Genomic DNA, 19,168 nt, shown 5'->3' with positions numbered 1-19,168 from the left:
TTCAAAGATTATCAGCAATGGTTCACCCAAAGGCACAGATTTAGGGGGAAATTCTTTTTTTTTTTTTTTTTTTGGTTAAGAGCAAGCAATAAGATGGATCATCAAATATAGCCAGCAAGTACATAGTACTGCTTCTTAGGACACACTGCTGTGAAGGTCTCATATAACTACAGACACTTATGCCAAGACACCTAAAACCATTGGTAGGCTCACCTTCTAAGCATTCAGGTAAGAAAAGAAAGGTGCCCGAGGAGGTCTGGAGGATTCTCACTGATCCAGGGCATCCTGAGGAAACTCCCCAAACACTCAAAGTCCAGGAGAGTTTTTTATTATATATTTTTCAATCATAGGTTAAGAAAGTACTATGGACATAATACAGGCTTCCCTGGTGGCTCAGTAGTAAAGAATCCGCTTGCCAATGCAGGAGACATGAGTTTAATCCCTCTTGGTCAAAAGGATCCCCTGGAGAAGGAACTGGCAACCCACTGTAGTATTCTTGCCTGGGAAATCCCATGGACAGAAGAGCCTGGTGGGCTACAGTCCATGGGGTCGCAAAAGAATCGTAGGCGACTTAGCGACTAAAATAACAATGGACATAATAAGCACTACTAAGCGCTTTTATAAACTCCTCTTATAAATAAGGTTATTCCTGAATCTTAAACAGTCTTTTAATATGATGAAACATATTTTAAAAATGAAAAGACTACATTAGAAGATTAGAGAAAATGTAAATGTAGTTAATCCCTTCTAATCTGAAAATGCACACACAGGATGGTTTTCAATTTTTGTACATTCGTTTCATGTACTACTAGTGACTTTCTACTGTGTCTTTTCCTGTAGGAAAATACAGGAACAAAGATATGATGCTCCCTCAGGGTCCACTGTCACATACAGGACGGGCTAAGCTCCCAAGGGGAGAGGCCAAAGGCAATCTCAATTAACAGGTGTCTTTTCTCTTCAGTTTTAATGAGCTAAAATGCATTTTAATAACAAGAGCCAGGGTAATCCTCTGAGTCTTTTGCTAGTTATCCAAGCAACTTGCTTTTACATGATATATTTTCCTCATATGGTCCTGGAAAAGAAAATAGCTTAAACTTCTATTTGTGGTTTTAAAAAAATGCCTATCACGTAGATAATATATTAAATATGATGTAGTAATGGTTTAAAATAAAGTTATAAAATAAATGTCCTAGGGAATGTAATGTACAGCATGGTGACTTACAGTTAATAACATTGTATTGCATATTTGAAGCTGATGAAAGTAGTTCTTAAAAATTCTCATCACAAGAAAAAAAAGTTGTAACTATGTGTTGTGATAGATGCTAATTTAGTAAGACTTATTGGGGTAAGTATCTCACAATACACACATATATTAAATCACTGTGTTGTCTACCCAAAACCAATGTATTACACGTCAATTATATTTCAATTTGTTAAAAGTATATATGCAAATACTTTACAAAGTTCAATGCTAAGTCACTTCAGTCGTGTCCGACTCTGTGTGACCCCATGGACAGCAGCCCACCAGGCTCCTCCGTCCATAGGATTCTCCAGGCAAGAATACTGGAATGGGGTTACATGTCCTTCTCCACCTACTAAATTGGAAGGCAGCCATGGAATTGATAGCAGAAATAGAAGAGTAATGAACATGATAATGATGAAACTGACCTTCAGATACGCTATTCTATCATCATTTTATTGTGAAGGTATGATTTGAGCATTTATTCTATTCTAATTTAATATCAACAACTATGCCCATGGAATAAAAAAAAAAGATTTTCAGTAACTTCTAATCTCATCTCACCCAAAACTTACAGGCTACTCTATGGTTGCACCGGTAGGTTAAATTGGAGAAAGAGACTGAACCCAAATCTTCAGAAAGGACTCAGTAAGGAGCATGTGCAAACAAACTTTTTCACTAATATCATGTGACTTTCATCAATGACATCACACCCCTGGCTTTTCTCCTTCTTCCAGGGCTGCTATTAATACTTCTCTGTATGTTTCTTCGACCACCCTTTAAGGTGGAAATCCCAAAGCATGCTCCTCAGTCACCTTCTTTGTTCAGTCTCTATTTCTCTGCATGACTTTATTACCAACTACAGGCTAAAGACTCTCAAATTTAGGTGCCCGTTCTAAATTTATCATCTAAGCTCCACACCCATCTGTCCAAACGCCTACTTGCCCTTTCCTCTGAGATATCTCACCTATAACTCAAATGTTATGTGTCCAAAACTGAACACATGAACGGAACTTGGGAAAAGTCTTCCTCACCTATGTGAATGTTACCACCATCCCTGCTAAAGTCCTGGAGCATCCTGGACCACAATTTCCCATGTGCTATCAGTTACCAAGCTCCACTGGTTCTGCCTTCAAAACCTCCCTTTTCTCTCTCCACTTCTTTCATCTCTGCCACCACCCAATCCAACGCCCTGTTATCTCCTTTATGCATTCTTGCTTCCTCCAGCCCCTTCACCAGAAAACTCCTAGAATGATATCCAAATGCGATTCATTTGTCAACCCTCTTTTTCTCAAAGCTGGCTCTTCGGATTTCCACTTCCCTCAGGACACTACATGATGCCACTGGCCCAGCTTACAACTTTCCCTTCCACTCTCTCTCCTAGGCTCACTTTGATCCAATAACACAGCTTGCTCCCTGTTTCTCAAAAACAACCCAACTCCTTCCTTTTTCAACCTTCCTGCCTGGGTTTTTCTCTCTGGCAAGGATCTTGTCCAGACAAGCTCCTCTGGTCTCTGGTCCTATCTTAACAAGACATTTCTCAGGGGAACTTTCATTTCCCCTCTGACTCATGACCCTCTCTCCTAGCAGCCTGTGTCTTCATGTTACAAACCACACTTACTACTTATGACTTATTATTATTATTATTTGCCTCTATTACTACAGTACAAGCTTCCTGTTGCCCCTGTGAACACAGCTCCCTGTTCCCCCAGCATCACACACAGTCATACCGAGAACACAGCAGTTGCTCCATGGGCACCTGTTGACCAAACAAATGCTGATGTTTATGGGCATGCTTATGCTGATGCTGATGGGCATGCTCCAAGTCACTAACCCTGACAGTTCCGGTTCTTATTAGGTAGCTAATCTCAGGCCAAATTTCACATTGTTTCTCTTGCTTAACCCATGTGCATCACCCCTTTTCTCAAGAGTCAAGATCAAGAGGAGAAAGGCCTGGATTTTAATCTTGTATCTGCATCAAATACTTAGCAAGTGAACTTTAGCCAAAGTAGACGGGTTCTCCAGTCTTCAGATTTCTTACTGTATGAAAAAGTCTCCTCAGGGCACTGAATCTGTGAATGCATACTGTTTTCTATCCACAACCAAATTTTGCTCACACCCAAAGTAAAACATCCTCTTTGAAATTCTCTGGGTTATCCTTGATTCAAAGTCTTTGTCAATGGCACTCTCATTTGATAACATCACTTTCAAGAATCTTGAGTTGGAGTTCAGGCCCATCAGGCAGTGCATACGGGAGATGAACAGGCCTCCACTCACTGCATATTCCTTCCTGAAACTAGTTAATTCTATTAGGATTGGGCCTAACAAAGCTTCGGGTAGGTTAGGATCCTGGCAGGTGCTTCCTTGCGTCTCAGAGTAAAGTCCAAAGTTCCCTCAAGGTCCCAAGGCCCTCTATAAGCCCGTGCATTGTTTTAATCACACCAGCCTCTTTGCTATTCAAACATTCCAAACCTACTCCCACCTCTCCTGCTGCCTCCTCTGGCCTTTGCACTTCCTGCTTTCAGCCTGGAGCTCTCCTCCCACCCAGACATTCTAATGACTCCTTCCCTCCCTTTCAATCACGTCTTTGCTCGAATTTCAGACCTGATCCCTGAGGCTTTCTGTGTCTAGGCTATTCTACCCGCCCCTCTACCCCCATCCCAGTGCTCTCTGTTCCTGAGCTGGGCTTCATTCTTCTTAATATTTGTCATTACAACTATACACACATTGGCTATCTCCTCCAACTGGAATGTAGGGATCATAAGGAGAGGAACTTGGCTTTGTTTTCCATTATATAGCCAGTGTTTAAATGAGTAGATACTGAAAAAAATAGTTATTGAAAGAATGAATGAGTGAATGAACGAATAAAGCAATGAATAAGTGATGCTCTGCTAGCAACCAAGAAGGCAGCAGAGTCAAGAATCTGCCAATCTAAAGCTGCAGGAATATGTGGGGACTTGCCCTAGTGGTCCAGTGTTTAAGACTCTGTACTTCCAATGCAGGGATATGGTTCAATCCCTGGTCAGGGAACTAAGATGCCATGTGCTGCACAGTGCGGTCAAAAAAATAAAATGAAGCTGCAGGAGTATGTGAGGGTCAGCAGGAGTGGAGGCCATGGGGTAGATCCCAAGGCTTGTGAGCCAAGGGGGCGGGCTTCATGGGGCTTGGTGTTGAAGCGAGGAGGATGTTGCAGCCAGTGCCAAATGAACACTGAGTCACTGACAGCCGGGAATCCCCACGGGAATCTCAACAGAAATGAGAATCAGGACGCAAGTGGCCCTGTTACCTAAAGATGGAAGGCACATGCTGCCTTTTTCATCTTTGTCTTCTTTTCATAATCTGTCTTTGAAAAAAACACTTAACCAAATTCTACTTCTGTGAAATAATGCACAGCTTCACTCACTACTCTCTCCTTTCCCCAAGTTTAGACTCAGGGACACTACCCAAAGATCATCTTTCAAAACTCTCCTCTTTGCTCTAAGTACTGACCAGATTGCCCACTGGACTGTGAGTTCCTATGCCTGTTAACTCCCAAAACTGACCACAATGGACGGCACTTGGCACACTCTCCATAAATGTCTGATGACTCAGAGAGGATATTTTGAACTCAATCTCCTGGAAGACACTGAGTTAAACATTCATTAACAAACATCACTAATTATATGCTATCACCATCTATATTCCATTCTGTGGGGGCTGGCAGAAGAGTTCTGAACAGAGGTTGGTTCAACAATTGGGAGATTCATAAAATAAATAAGGAATGTGCTTATTTTCACATGTGCTAAATAGAGTGTGAAAAAAACAACTGATACTAGCAAAATCTTTATCTAATGTGTGGACTTTGCAGAGATTTCCACCTATACTGTGTGGTGAGAGGTATTTAAAGAAGATAATTATAGCTGTGTATTAGATATTTATATTCAATATTTTAACTGTTAATTTGACTCTAATTGAAAACCATTAATATTCATAGTACAGTTAACATGTTATCTAATTTTTTTCCAAAGATATTATTTGGTCTTTTCATAAAAATACTGTGATTTCAATGTGATTCTATATCCTAGGATGATATTTTACTGACAGTATAGAAGATTCATTATAACTGATTCAGCAAACATTTACTGAATGCATACCATACACAAGTCACTATGCTGTACTGTGCTTCGTTGCTCAGTCGTGTCCGACTCTGTGACCCATGGCCTGTAGCTTGCCGGGTTCCCTTGTCCATGTGGATTCTCCAGGCAAGAATACTGGAGTGGGTTGCCATGCCATCCTCCAGGGGATCTTCCTAACCCAGGGACTGAACCCAGGTCTCCCTCATTGCAGGCGGATTCTTTACCATCTGAGCCACAAGGGAAGCCCTAGAATACTGGAGTGGGTAAACTATCCCTTCTCCAAGGGATCTTCCAGACCCAGGATTAGAACCAGGGTCTCCTGCATTGCAGGTGGCTTCTTTACCAGCTGAGCTACCATGGAAGACCCACTATGCTAGGAACAGTTGTTTTTTTTAAAAAAAGCTTTACATAAGAACTTCGTGGCAGACTCATTAAGCTGCTTATATTCTTTGGATAAATAAATATTTGTATTTATATTAAAAACTTTTTGAAGGGACTCATTTGAAAAGACCCTGATGCTGGGAAAGATTGAGGGCAGGTGGAGAAGGGGATGACAGAGGATGAGATGGTTGAATGGCATCACTGACTCGATGGACATGGGTTTGGGTAGACTCCGGGAGTTGGTGATAGACAGGGAGGCCTGGCGTGCTGCAGTTCATGGGGTTGCAAAGAGTCGGACACGACTGAGCGACTGAACTGAATGCTGTTTATGGAGGGTGATATACTGTTAAAGGTGGATATACTGTTTATGGAGGTGATGCTAGTGATAGAGAACCAGCCTGCCAATGAAGGGACATAAGAGACATGGGTTCAATCCCTGGGTCTAGAAGATCCCCTGGAGGAGGGCACGGTAATCTACTCCAGTATTCTTGCCTGGAGAATCCCATGGACCGAGGAGCCTAGCGGGCTATAGTCCATAGGGTCACAGTCAGACACTAGTGAAGTGAATTAGCGTGCACACACATATGCGTACTGTTCATGGAATGTTTTCAGCCACTTAGTGATACAGGGCACACCTTGAACAGAACAACCCAAGAAGTTTCTAAGTGCGAATGCCACTTTTGTTCTCACTTCCAATACGATCATCACAGCGAGGAACTGCTTAACATTCTTAATCTCAACCCCTGTGGTTAGGTTTTTAATTTTTGGCTGCATCCTGTGGTGTGTGGTACCTTAGTCCCCCAAAAAGGGATCAAGTAAGCGTCCCCTCCATTGAAAGGCAAAGTCTTAACCACTTAGCCGGGAAACTCCCTCAACCCTATTTTTAATAAATGACCTCAAATATCATGCTCCCAAATAAAAACTTCCTAATGGTTTCCCAGTGCCCTGAGAATAAAGCCTACTTCCCCTTCCCAATGTGCTTCCTCGGTGGCTCAGTGGTAAAGAATCCACCTGAAATGCAGGAGCTGCAGGAGACGTGGGTTCAATCTGTGAGTTGGGAAGATCTCCTGGAGAAGGGCATGGCAGGCCACTCCAGTATTCTTGCCTGGAGAATCTCACGGACAGAGGAACCTGGTGGGCTACAGTCCATCAGGTTGCAAAAGGTTGGACACAACCGGACATGACTGAAGTGACTTAGCATGCGTGCACACACCCCTTCCTCAGTATGCAAGACTGGTCTTAGTTCAAATGTCTCAAACACAGAGAAGTCCTTCCTACCCTTCGATCTACAAAAACCCAGGCACTCTATTCATTAGATTTCCTTACTTTCCTCACAAGCACTTTCTACTCTGAAGCAGACCTGTCTTTCCCACTTAGACGTACACTCCACCACAACCTCTGTTTTGATGCCTACCATATCCCGTTACCAGCATGTAACATTTATTGAATCAATTATTAATTAATGAACTTCCTACAGAGCGTGGGTACTTTGGGTACTACTTTATGCAAGCTATGAGGACTTTTATATGTCTCATCAGAAAGCAACCAATAAATGTTTAGGTCATGATTTCCTCCCCGTTTTTCTACATTACCATGTATAAGATGACCTCACATTTGACCAAAATGGGTCATAAATATGATTCAACAGCAACTACTAAATGAATCTCACTAAATAATGATTTGGTGAACAAATGAATGAAAACAATTTTGCTCAAAATTACTGACTGAGATCCACAAAAGAAAATGGAATCATAACACTATAATAATTTCCCCCTCCAACTCTTAGAAGAAAACCAGAAGTATTTTTATTGTAGTTGTAAATTATTTCTGCAGCAAAATAGCAGTTGTGGAAAAACTGAAATTGGAACTCAAAAACCACCTCAAACTGACTGCGGTGGTAAGTTCAATAGTTCCCTTGTAGTCTGAAGCAATGTTTTGGACAACAAAACTCCCCATGGAGGTTTGAGTAAGCTCCAAGTTCCTCCTTCTTGTGGAATAAAGCAAGGTTTATCACTCTGAAAACAAGACACTTTGATATGGTTGGCTAGTCTTTGGGAAAGGGAGTAAACCCAGAAAGTTCAAAATTCAGGATCTTTGCTTGACTTGTTTGGGGGGGGGGTGGATCAGTGACTAAGAGGGCAGAGGGCTTTGGGGAGGGGGTATCTCTCAGGTGTCCACATGCTACATTAGGGCACAGCCGACCTCACATTGTACCCACCTGGGTCGCCTGCTCAGAGAACAGCGTGAACAAAATAGACACAGACCCATGCTCCCTGGCTGACAGCCCCTTCCAACAGTGTAGGGACCACAAGCACAATGATCCCAAATGTTCCAGGAGTCCAGGAGTCCAAGCACCCAACCGCCAAACTACAGGACAGAGTTGGCAGAGGATTTTGGCCTGAAAAGTGGGGCCTTTATCCAGCCTCACCTTCACTAGGAGGTGCTCCACACAAAGGTCTGAAGAGTGCCCTTACAAGATGTGCCTGCCTGTCACTGGCTTTAAGAAATCATTCACAAACTAATGTTCTCTCTGTCATGGGCCCCTATCTGGATATTCAGGGCCACTCTGCGAATAATGTTTTTTAATGGAGTGACTCATCGCAACATCTGACCAATCACCATTCTAAAAGAGAAGTCTTGGTAACAAAGGAACAAAATCAGCAATTGGCAAAACTGCTATTCACTTAAGAAAAAAATAAGTAACCCCTCATGCAAGCAGGTGAGAGGGGATTTCTGTGCACTGGCAATCACAAGTTTACCTACTCTGAAAATCCGTTTGGCAGTAAGTACCAAAGGTCTTAAAGTATTCTTACTCTTTGACCCTGGAATGACCCTTCCATGGATCTTCCTTAAAGAAGTAATCTGAAATATGAACAAAGATTTCATCAAAATGCCAGTTATAATACCAGATATTTGGAAACAGCCTAAAGGTCCAATTTTAAGGGAATAGCTAATAAATTATGGTAAATCATGCAATCAAATATTATACAACATTAATAAAGCTTTCCGAGAAGCTGGAAAATATTTAGGACATAAGGTTAAGCAAACAGAGCGCATTTAACTATGGAAAAACTTCATTAAAAATAAAGAAGAAAAATGCCAAAATGTTATGGGTACTTCTGGGTCATGGGATTATAGGCAAACTTTCTCCCTGATTTTTAAAAATACATAATGTATTTTCCAAAGTTTTCATTGGAAGCATGTATACTTTTATGATTAGAAATAATAACATCCTTCAGAAATGCTAAGTAACCCTGCTGCTGCTGCTAAGTCGCTTCAGTCGTGTCCAACTCTGTGTGACCCATAGACAGCAGCCCACCAGGCTCCCCTGTCCCTGGGATTCTCCAGGCAAGAACACTGGAGTGGGTTGCCATTTCTTTCTCCAGTGCATGAAAGTGAAAAGTGAAAGTGAAGTCACTCAGTTGTGTCTGACTCTTCTCGACTCCATGGACTGCAGCCCATCAGGCTCTTCCATCCATGGGATTTTCCAGGCAAGAGCACTGGAGTGGGGTGCCATTGCCTTCTCCGTGTTAAGGCTTAGATATGGTCAATTACATCCTCCAACCCCATTGAAGGCACACACACACACACACACAAGCTGTTAAGTGGTCACACCAGTAGAATACAGATCTTTACCGAATGGGATCATACTAATGTTAGATTGGTTAGGGTTACCTCTAATTTGTTAACATGTCTGACCTTAAATTCATGGGAATCCCAGGCTCCACCTTCATATCCATCCCTGTAGATGTGAGGGCCATAGATTAGTGCCACAAATCCACTGAGTTACATACCAATAACTCTCTCTAAGGGTAATAATAGGCATAGTTCATAAAGCACCCAGCCTTGTCTCATAATTACCAGGTTGATCATTTTTAGTATGATTTAACAGTTCCCAGGAGCCTTTAAACCTAAATGACCATAGCCTGGTGTTAACCATGTAGATCCTCTCCATAATTGTGGGAGTTTTCCTTTTAATAAGTAACCCTACTGTATTACAAATGCTTGCACATGTATGTTCTCATTCTTTCACTGAGCTGATCTGATACTTGGTTTGCCAAGTGAGCCAAAAATGCATGCCTCTTCTATGCTAAGATCAGCTTAGAGAGAGGATGGAGAATCTTGAATTCATACTGCATTTCAGCCCAAAGATGCTGATTCTCCAAACTGCAAACATACCTCAGCAGTTGCCAACCTATTCAGCACCTCTGTGATTAGCTCACTGTTGGCAGAAGAGCCTGCTTTTTCTCAGCATCACTTTCATCCCCAAAGTCCCTGTTATTCTTTACCCATTCTCATATCTCTACCAGTTTTATTTCAATGCATCATAATCACTGATTCACATGTGGTTTTCTCAATAGATTATAAGATTCTTGAGATCCTTGTTATCTTGACATCCCTGGAATCTTACAGGGTACCTAGTAAACAGTGAGAACTTAATAAACCCTGTTAACATTAAGTACAATTTTACAGAATAGGAAGAAAATCACCTCAATAACCCTCAAAGAAGTATTCACTAACAGGCTCCTATTGTAAATGGGTATCTTGGTCAGTACATAAAATCAGATACCCTGTGGAACGTAATTTCCAGTTTATGAAAGAGCACAAAAGTAGAACAGGCATCTGGGAGCTGGCCCTGGGGCTCTCTTGTTGGATGGAAATGATTTCACAGAGTATCAACACCAGATAAGGCCACTCTGTGACCGTGATGGATCAGGACAAAAAGAAGACCACTGTGTAATCTTATCTGAACACAAAAGCACAAATATCCAATCCCCTAAATGACCAGTAGTCTCCTAATCTGGCTAATGAGTGTTTGCTGCATCTTTGCCAATAATAGTGTTAGCCTCTCTAGTCTTGCTACTTCTAGATAAGACTTATTAAGAAACAAACTCATAAGATTATTTCTGCTTCAATGCAAAGTCCTATTTCTTTAAACCCTCTTTCAAATCACTTACAAGACCAACTCCTATAATCACTCATTTCTAACATTTACTGCAATGCTCCATGTTTTCCTGGACTGTACATTTTCCTTCACTGTAACAAGTAGCAAACATAACCTGTTCAACTACAAGTCATTTCCCGGTGGTCTCTGGCTACAGGATATTTATAAGTTCCTGGTCATGCTACCTTGGGCTTCCCAGGTGGCTCAGTGCTAAAGAATCCACCTGCCAAACTGGAGACGTGCGTTCAATCCCTGGATCAGAAAGATCCTCTGGAGAAGGAAATGACAACCCGCTCCAGTATTCTTGTTTGGGGAATCCTATAGACAGAGGAACCTGGTGGGCTACAGTCCGTGGGGGTCGCAAAAGAGTCAGATACAACTTAGTGACGAAACAGCAGCAGCAGCATGCTACCTGGAAACCCCTTCTGTCACATGCTCATCAGAACTTGCCTCCTCTAGGAAGCCTCCGCTGATCTGTCTTCCAGGCTCAGACAGTTCCATTCTTTTTAGTTTCCATAACATTTATGTTCAACTGCTCCTAATAAGTTTGTACTTCATAGTACTGGCTAGCACTGTGATCTTGATCACTGTCTGAAAGATCCCATCAACTCTAAAATCATACTATTCTATTGTGCTGCTTTAACATTTTAAACATGACTGTCTCACTTCTCCAAATGAGCTATGGAGTCTCAAAAATATGTCTCAAATATTTTTTCTCATGTACCTTCTCATTCCCCTTCTTCTTACCATATGTATACACAGTTCACTGCACACAGCAAACGCCTACATCCAGTCAAATTTACACAGTGACCAATTTGACCTTGTATTTGTTGGGAAATGATATATCACTCATATTTCATCAGTAAATAACTCTACAAATATTTCATCATTTAGAGCATCTTCAAGTACGGACATTTATAGCTGGAGTGTATTCTACATTCTTGCGACATTGAGCATGTGCTAATGCTCTTCCTCTATGTATCTATTTCTTATTTATCATATTTCTGGGAAAAGTACCTGCATGTATAAAGGTAAATTCAGGCCATAGCAGCTGGCAAAGGTCCCTTCTCTTCAACTGAAATCAGTAACTAAAATTAAGCCCTCCAAACATCTGACTTGCTGACGTATCTATCCTGCGTAATGATAGAGATCCTGCACTGAGGGGAAAAATCTACTAGGTTATTGAGTTTTCTGCCAAAGCCAGATACAGTCCTGCTGGACAAGTCTGTTCAGATGACCTGCTCTCAGCTCCCATTCAAATGTCTAAACGTTCAACTCACAGTCTCCCTTTCCAATCATATGCCTCTGCTGACTTCCCCAAGTCTATGGCCCAAAGTTGAAATTGACCTTGCCCTGCCGGAACCAGGATGACTCCCTGAAGACTCAGGATGAGATTGAGCTACAGATAGATTTCAGTTTCCATGACAGCTCCTTCAACTTCCAGTCTGGCTCCAGGAGCTCGGGCAAGTAATTTAACCTCTCTAAGCCTTCATTTCCTGGCTCAACAACCAAAAAAAAAAAAAAAGCCACAATACATCTCCTCCCAGGACTCTAATGAAGATTTGGTGAGATTATGTATAGAAGGCACATGGCAGGTGCTCTACAAATGTTAGCTCTTTTTTCCCCAATAGTGCCTGACAACTAATAGAACTCCGTCTCCCTCTAAGGAGCTGCCCATGCTGTATTTGTATTGACTTCCATCATGAAGGATATTTAAAGCGAGGCAGATGGCAGAGTTCCTGGCCTCAGATCAACAATCAAGCTCTAGTTGTTCTATTGATCTGCCCACCTGTTCAACTTCCTGAGCTGTTCCTACCCACGTTCCTCGCCGCACCCAAATCCCAAGCCAAGAATCTATGCCTGTGCCTTTCTTACTCAGGCACTAAGTTTGCTACTGAACCCCGATGCTCTACCTCTTCACCCCAATAGCCTCCATTCCATCCCCTCTGTCTGGCCTGTATTCCTGGCAGTCTGGATGCCCATTGGATGGTCCAGTTTGGCACTCATCCTTCAATTTGGCCTGATGTACTGGATTTTTATCTTGACTTTGAGAGACAGTGTTGCATAGTTTAAGCACAGGCTTTTGTTTCAGATTGCCAGGGTTTGAATCCACTTAATGACCGTATAACCCTGAGCAAGTCATTTACTTCCCTTACTTTCTGTTTTCGCATCTTAGAGGGCTTTTACGAGTAATGGATGTAAAGCATGTAACATGGGACCTGGCACAGAAGTTAGGTCTTTGATAAATGTCAGTGCTACACATATAAAGGCTTTGCCCCCAGGATGTGTGGTGGCTACAGGACGTCTCTCGATACAGCCCGTTTGCTATGAACAAATGTACAACACATAGTCACTTCACCTACTGACCCAGCCTACCTTCTGGTCTTGTCCCTCCCGATTTGTTTTATCCTTCCAATACTTCTGTCAACACAAAGGCTCCCTAGTCCTCATCAGACCTTCATAAAGTTGCTCACACAAGCCAATATTTTATTGGGACCAATCATCTTCGGCCTCCTAAGCGATAACCCTAATCTCTGCCCACTGCCTCCTCTCTGCCCAGTTCCCACAATCTCAACAAATCTGTTTAAAACAATAGTTGTATGTTCATCACTTTACTTCCTCGTTCAAACTGTCACTGTGTCACTAGATCTTGTAATGCCCAAAATAGGGGGTCTCCAATCTCATGATCCCAGGATGACCAAGGCTTTTGAAAATAAAATCCCTAGGCTGAAAATAGGGCACAGGGTGTTTCCTAAAAGCACATGGACATGGATAAATGGTGGGTTCCTCACTCCGTAATCCTCTGGACCCTATTACCAAACTCTAGACATGGAAGGAATTATTTCATCTCATGACTTTGCCTTGGCTGGGAGGAAGGTCCCATTTCTGGATTTTGCATGGCCTTGGGCATCTGAGTTGCCTCTACACACAAACTTCACATCATTGTCCAGGAGGCTATCCCCAAAAGGAGGGAGCAATCCTCCCCAGTAATAGACATGCTGTTTTTGATTGGCAGCCTCATAAGTTTGGAGGATCTATAAGCTCTTGACAGAACCGTCAGTCATGGTGCCCCTCCCAGTCCTTTGCCCCACTCCACCACCAGCACCACATACAAACAGGGTTGGGCACGCCTTCCAGTCCAAATCTATTTCAGCAGAACTCTTGGTTGGACACGGAGACTGAGTCAATGACCGCCAAGCACAACCAATCAGAGACCTTTTAGAAGACTTCCATAAATGGGACCTGGAAGAGACAAGTCTTCTCTTCTTATGGATCAAAAGCCCAGGAATGCAGGTTTGGAACCACCAATGCTCACCTTTCTCAGCATGTGAAACACATGGAAAGGGGCCTCAGAATGAAGCCAATTTGGAAAGAAGAGAAACTGAGAAATGGGGAGAGAGAGGGTGTGTGTTCCAGCCATGAGGCTCTGTGTTCCAGCCATGACTAAAGCAAAGTTCACCTTTGGACTTTCCAGTCACATGAGCCAATAAATATACTTTTTTTTTTTTTTTTTTGCTTAACACAGTTAAATGTAGGTTCCTCGCGTGCATAACCAGATGAATCCTGATAACTCTCTTCTGCAGGAACACAGGGTAAAGGGGAGGGGACTTGACCTCCATTAGTGTACTTTATGTCTGGAGCAGAGTGACAAGGACACTGTAGAAAAGAACTTACATGTCCACATCTTCCCACTTTGCTCACGCTCCCATGAATTTTGTGTAATTTCACCTCTGGTGACAAAATTTCCAAAGAATAACTTGCTACTGGAACATATTCCATTGATTAATAGTACAATGGCCCAAGAATGCCCATCTTTATATGAGAATTTTCTTTTTCCAATTGCACTCAAAGTTTCTGGAAGAGTCTTATCCATGACTGTAATACTCAAATCACCAGAATTCCTGCTGGGGATGGGAAGGGGAATGAGATGAGGAGGAAGCCCTGAACAGGAGTAATCAAACTAAAGATTAACAATCAGAATTTCAGATGTTTCAGGTCTTAATATCACAATTGGAGATTCTTAGCTTCCAGTATAGGCTTCCCCAGTGGCTCATCAGTAAAGAATTTGCTTGCAATGTGGGAGATGTGGATTCGATCCCTGGGCAGGGCAAATCCCCTGGAGCAACCCACTCCAGTATTCTTGCCTGGTGAATTCCATGGCCAGAAGAGCCTGGCGGGCTACAGTTCATGGGATCACAAAGAGTCAGACACAACTGAAGCAACTTAGCACGCACACATCTTCCAGAATATAACCTAAACTTTTCCTCATACATTTGAAACTCCACTAAAATCTGATGCCACCCATATTTCTGTCTCCTATTTACACAAGGTTTCCAAAGTGTGTTCTAGCTTCTCTTGTCTCTACAGATCCTGCAAAAAAGCAATGGAGCATACTGGCACAAACATGCTCTGCGAAATTAGTCCTGGTTTCATCACCTTTCTACTTGAATAACCTCTTGGAAATGTAAAGAAAATCAACTGCCATTATTTGTGAAAATTCACTGAAAACCATCAAGGACTAAGTGAATGTTGCTAATTCATTATTTTGTTATCTATTTTGAACTTGTAGAATCAGTGATGGGCCAGATGTTCAGTCTCCTTGACCTCCTACTATCATGGTCATTACTCTTTCCCAACGTCCAATGCAGTCTCCAGTCTGTCTTCTCCCAACCCAAACTCTGCTCACCACACCAGCCCCACCACATCCTGATTTCTCTTCATCATGCAGCATTCTACAAAGAGGATGAAAAGACCACAGTCCAAAGTCCTTGGTCTGCCAATGAGAGCAGAGAGACTGAAAAGCCTAGAAAGGTATCCAAGGCCACATAACCAGTATCTCAGCCAGGATAACAACTTGGGTTTTCCAGCTCCCCATCCAATGCCCTTGGAAATCCAGTGTGGACCAGACCCCTGATGCTCAAGGACCATTGCAGATGCTCAGTGATCTGACACATTTCCCAGTCCTCTCCCTGTCAGCCTGCAAACTCCCAGGAGGAGAGGCTGGTTTGCCACCAATCAGCAAACCTAGCACCATGACAAGGGTTCACGGATGTTTTCTGAATGGCTGGACACATACCAGATCTTAGCAGACAAAGCATATCTTAAATCCTGAAACAAATACCCTTGACAAAACTGCAAATCATATATCCCTTAATAAAATGAAGGGTCCATCTTAATGCAGACACATTTTTTCCATCTCTACACAAGTTCTTTTCCCAAACGTGCTTTGTTTGACTGAACTCCTCATGCTGTCTCTCATTTAGCGAAAGTAACATGAAATGAAATTTATTTTAGAATTGCCTCCTCTTTTAGACTCTACATTCTATATGATAAGTAATAGGTATTACCATGAAGACTTAATTTTATCGTCTACCAATTTTGTTGAAGAAACATAAAAAAGTGACATCTGTTCTTATCTTTGTTCTTATCTATTTTCTTAAATTTCTGTTCCTTTATGCTGAGATTTATCAAGGGAATAAGAAAATTTAAATAAACGGTTTGAATCCTCTCCCCCTATATGCTAGTAGTTATCTTTGTCCAGTGAGCTGTTGTCAAAATGCTGAAGCTACAAAAGTTCAAGTATAGCAATCTCTTGGAATGTTCGAAAGCATCACTAGTAATTCCTCTAAATTGGAATAAAAAGAGCAGCCATGACACTTTACAGTGACCTTTCCTGAAGAATCCCTTCCAGAAAGCCTTTGGATATTACATATATTTCCCTGAACCTGACTCAGAAGCAACAGGTTAAATCTCTCTGTCAGCTGCCTGCAAACCATACAGATGCTCCCCACACAACTCTCTTTCACTGAAAGCTTCCCCAGCCTAGGATACAAAGCTAATTATAACCAAGGTTACAAATTATAGTTAAATCATCTCACAATAATGAGCTCTATACTAAGACTTCATTAGAGAAAAATCATTCCTAACACTTCAGAAGATATATTTTAAGAGTTAAAAAAAAAATCTCAAACATTAATTTACTTAAGAGAAACATTATTTTCTGTTAAAAACAACTCCTTCACTTAAGCTGTCTGAGAAGCATGAAACTAAAGTGTTTCATGCTTTAGTGGCTGCTTCTGTATAGGGAAAAAGTGGTGGAAAAACAAAGTAAGGTTTGAGAAGTTTTGAAGTTCAGCCTACTTTTCACAAAATGGTGATATGTTCCGGTATTGGTGGCCAAATAACAAACTGAAGGTCATTTTACGTGTTTCTGTAATGCAAGACATGACAAGCCAGCAAAGTTAATAGCTTTCACAGAGCTGTTAATATTTGTTCATAATTTTGTAAAGAACTACAAAAAGTGTACCTTAGAACTTGGTTTGACAGCAAAACCTAAAGAGTTCAATATTCTTACTGACAAATAAGAACAATTGTCGATTCCTGAAATGCTTTCTGTTGTCCACAAGTACTTTTGAAGGTCTTTAGGAAAAAAAAAAAAAAGGTAATAAACACTTAGGTCCAACGTACATAGTCCAATACCAGGCTAAGGTGTACTTGATCTGACTTTAGTGAGTAAATTACATATATGGGAAGCATCTGACTTTCTGGCATTGCCTATGCCTGGTACTGAAAAATGAATTATTCTGATTATATACACCATTCACACACACAGACACATACTTCTCAGTCGAAAACTAGTGGCAGTAAATACCCACAGAGAGCCTGTACCTACAAAATGTGAAATGCTGGCTTGGGCAATTAATTAGAGCAAAAGAATGATTAATGGAGCAAATCTTGCAAACGCTCAGCCCTTTCTCTTAAGGACAGATTATATACGGAGAAGAATAGCGCTGAATTGGGCAAATAATTGCTTCGCCTCTCCATTTTGTCTATGAAGATCCTACCACATACAGATTTTGCTTTAGGAAACCCTGACCACACTTTGCTTTTGCCAAGAACTACTATAAATTAATACTGTGGACATCTTTACAGAGAATGCTGACTCTGGAACGGAGACAAAGGAGGGTGTAGCTTGGAGAAACCCAGCCAGCCGCTCCAAGGCTCCGGGGTCCTGGGAGGCTGCCCTACACCGCTCCTCTTGCGCTCCGGGTACTGGGGAGTCCAGAACTGATGGCGGGTTTGGTTTATTCCCCAAACTTCAGGAGTCAGTGTTTATCCTAACTCTGGGGGCCGAGGTGGCGCGGGGAGGGAGAGGGTGGTGAAGCAGCGCCCCGTTTCAACTGCACCGATTGCCCACCCACCTTCCCATCCCTGGCAGCGTTCTTTTCTTCCCTCCTCACCTGTCCCGAGCGCGGGGCCTCGGGGGTCCAGTCGCCTCTCACGGCTCTCACTCCCGGAGCGGGTGGGACGTCGGGCGCCTCCCGAGCAGAGCGCAGGAGGCAGCGGGGTTGGGGGCGTCAGCAGAAACCTCCGCAGCCTTGGGCAGCCGCGGTCTCCCTCCCCATCCCGGCGGGGCTCGGGCAGCGGACGCGGCGCGGCCACCGCGGGCGGATGAGTCAGGCGAGGGGGCGGACGGCGAGGGCTGCCGGAGGGCCGAAGTGGGTGGGGGCGGCGGCCTCGGGGCTGGGGGCGCGCCGCTGGCTGTGCCAGCCGCGGGTCGCCGGGCCGCCGGCCGCAGCCATAGGGCTCACGGAGTCCGAGCGCTCCTGCCCTCGGTGGTCACCCGGCGCCGTGCGCCGGGCAGCGGACAGGGACTCTCAGCCGCACAAGACAAAAGACTCACGGGGGCTGAGAGGAGAAAAGTTTTCAGCAGTGCTCAGATCCCCACTGAACGGATCCCCACCGACCTCACGCTCCAGTCGCAGAAAGAGGAGTCTGGGGGCGGCGCGTAGGGTGCCGGGCGGGCTTCCAGGAGCGTGGCCACGCGATCGCGACCCGGGTGCGCGCGAGTCTCTCGCTGCCCACGACCGGTAGGAACTCCCCAGGCCCTGCCGCCCCCACTCTAGCCGCCAGCCTCCTCCTTGAGGATGCAGACAAAATCCAATCCCCCTCCCCCGGACTCCCAGACCCCAGGAGGCGTACCCTGGCCTCAAAGTTGTACTTGAAGTGCAGGGATCACCGCAGACAAAACCTATCGTTGGGAACAAAATACCCGCTTTCTGGGGCTCTTCTCCCTGCTGGAAGCCCAGAGAGTGGAAAAGAATACACCCACCAGCCGGGCGCGCCTCTCACTGGAACCCCAGGATTCGGAGCCGGGGTCCCACCAGTCCCTGCACCAGTGGGGAAGCCCCGGCTGATTCTGGGTATTCCTGGAGCCGACGCTGCAGGACTCTCGCTCCACGCCCCTCGGACTCTCTCTTATCAGACGCTGCCTGAGCTGGTCGGGGTCCCCCTGGCGGGCTGCGCGAGCGCTGCGCGAGCGGAACCAGACCCGGCGTCTACTATCAACACGGCCCTGGAGCGCCCACCCGATCTAGCACCGAAAAGAGCCCCGCGAGAGTGGCCCGATATGAGGGTCATGGGCAGGGCGGACGAGGGCGAACCGGATCTTTGAGAGCTTCGGGGAGCAGTACTTAGGTTCAACTG

At 43.7% G+C, this 19,168-nt stretch overlaps 1 protein-coding gene across 1 annotated transcript in view; it reads right to left on the bottom strand.

The window, feature by feature from the left end:
• The window catches only part of TMEM200A (transmembrane protein 200A), an 86,453-nt gene extending 67,537 nt beyond the window's left edge, over positions 1 to 18,916 (bottom strand). Inside the window, exon 1 of the mRNA XM_027551523.1 lies at positions 17,923 to 18,916. The gene's annotated coding sequence lies outside the window, so the exon portion shown is untranslated. The remainder of the gene's footprint in view (positions 1 to 17,922) is intronic.
• Positions 18,917 to 19,168: the final 252 nt, after the last annotated feature.

The sequence above is a fragment of the Bos indicus x Bos taurus genome, chromosome 9 (genome assembly GCF_003369695.1).
Source record: "Bos indicus x Bos taurus breed Angus x Brahman F1 hybrid chromosome 9, Bos_hybrid_MaternalHap_v2.0, whole genome shotgun sequence".
Classification (NCBI taxonomy): Eukaryota; Metazoa; Chordata; class Mammalia; order Artiodactyla; family Bovidae; genus Bos; species Bos indicus x Bos taurus.
Note: the sequence above shows the minus strand (reverse complement) of the source record. Positions and strands in the feature narration are given on the sequence as shown.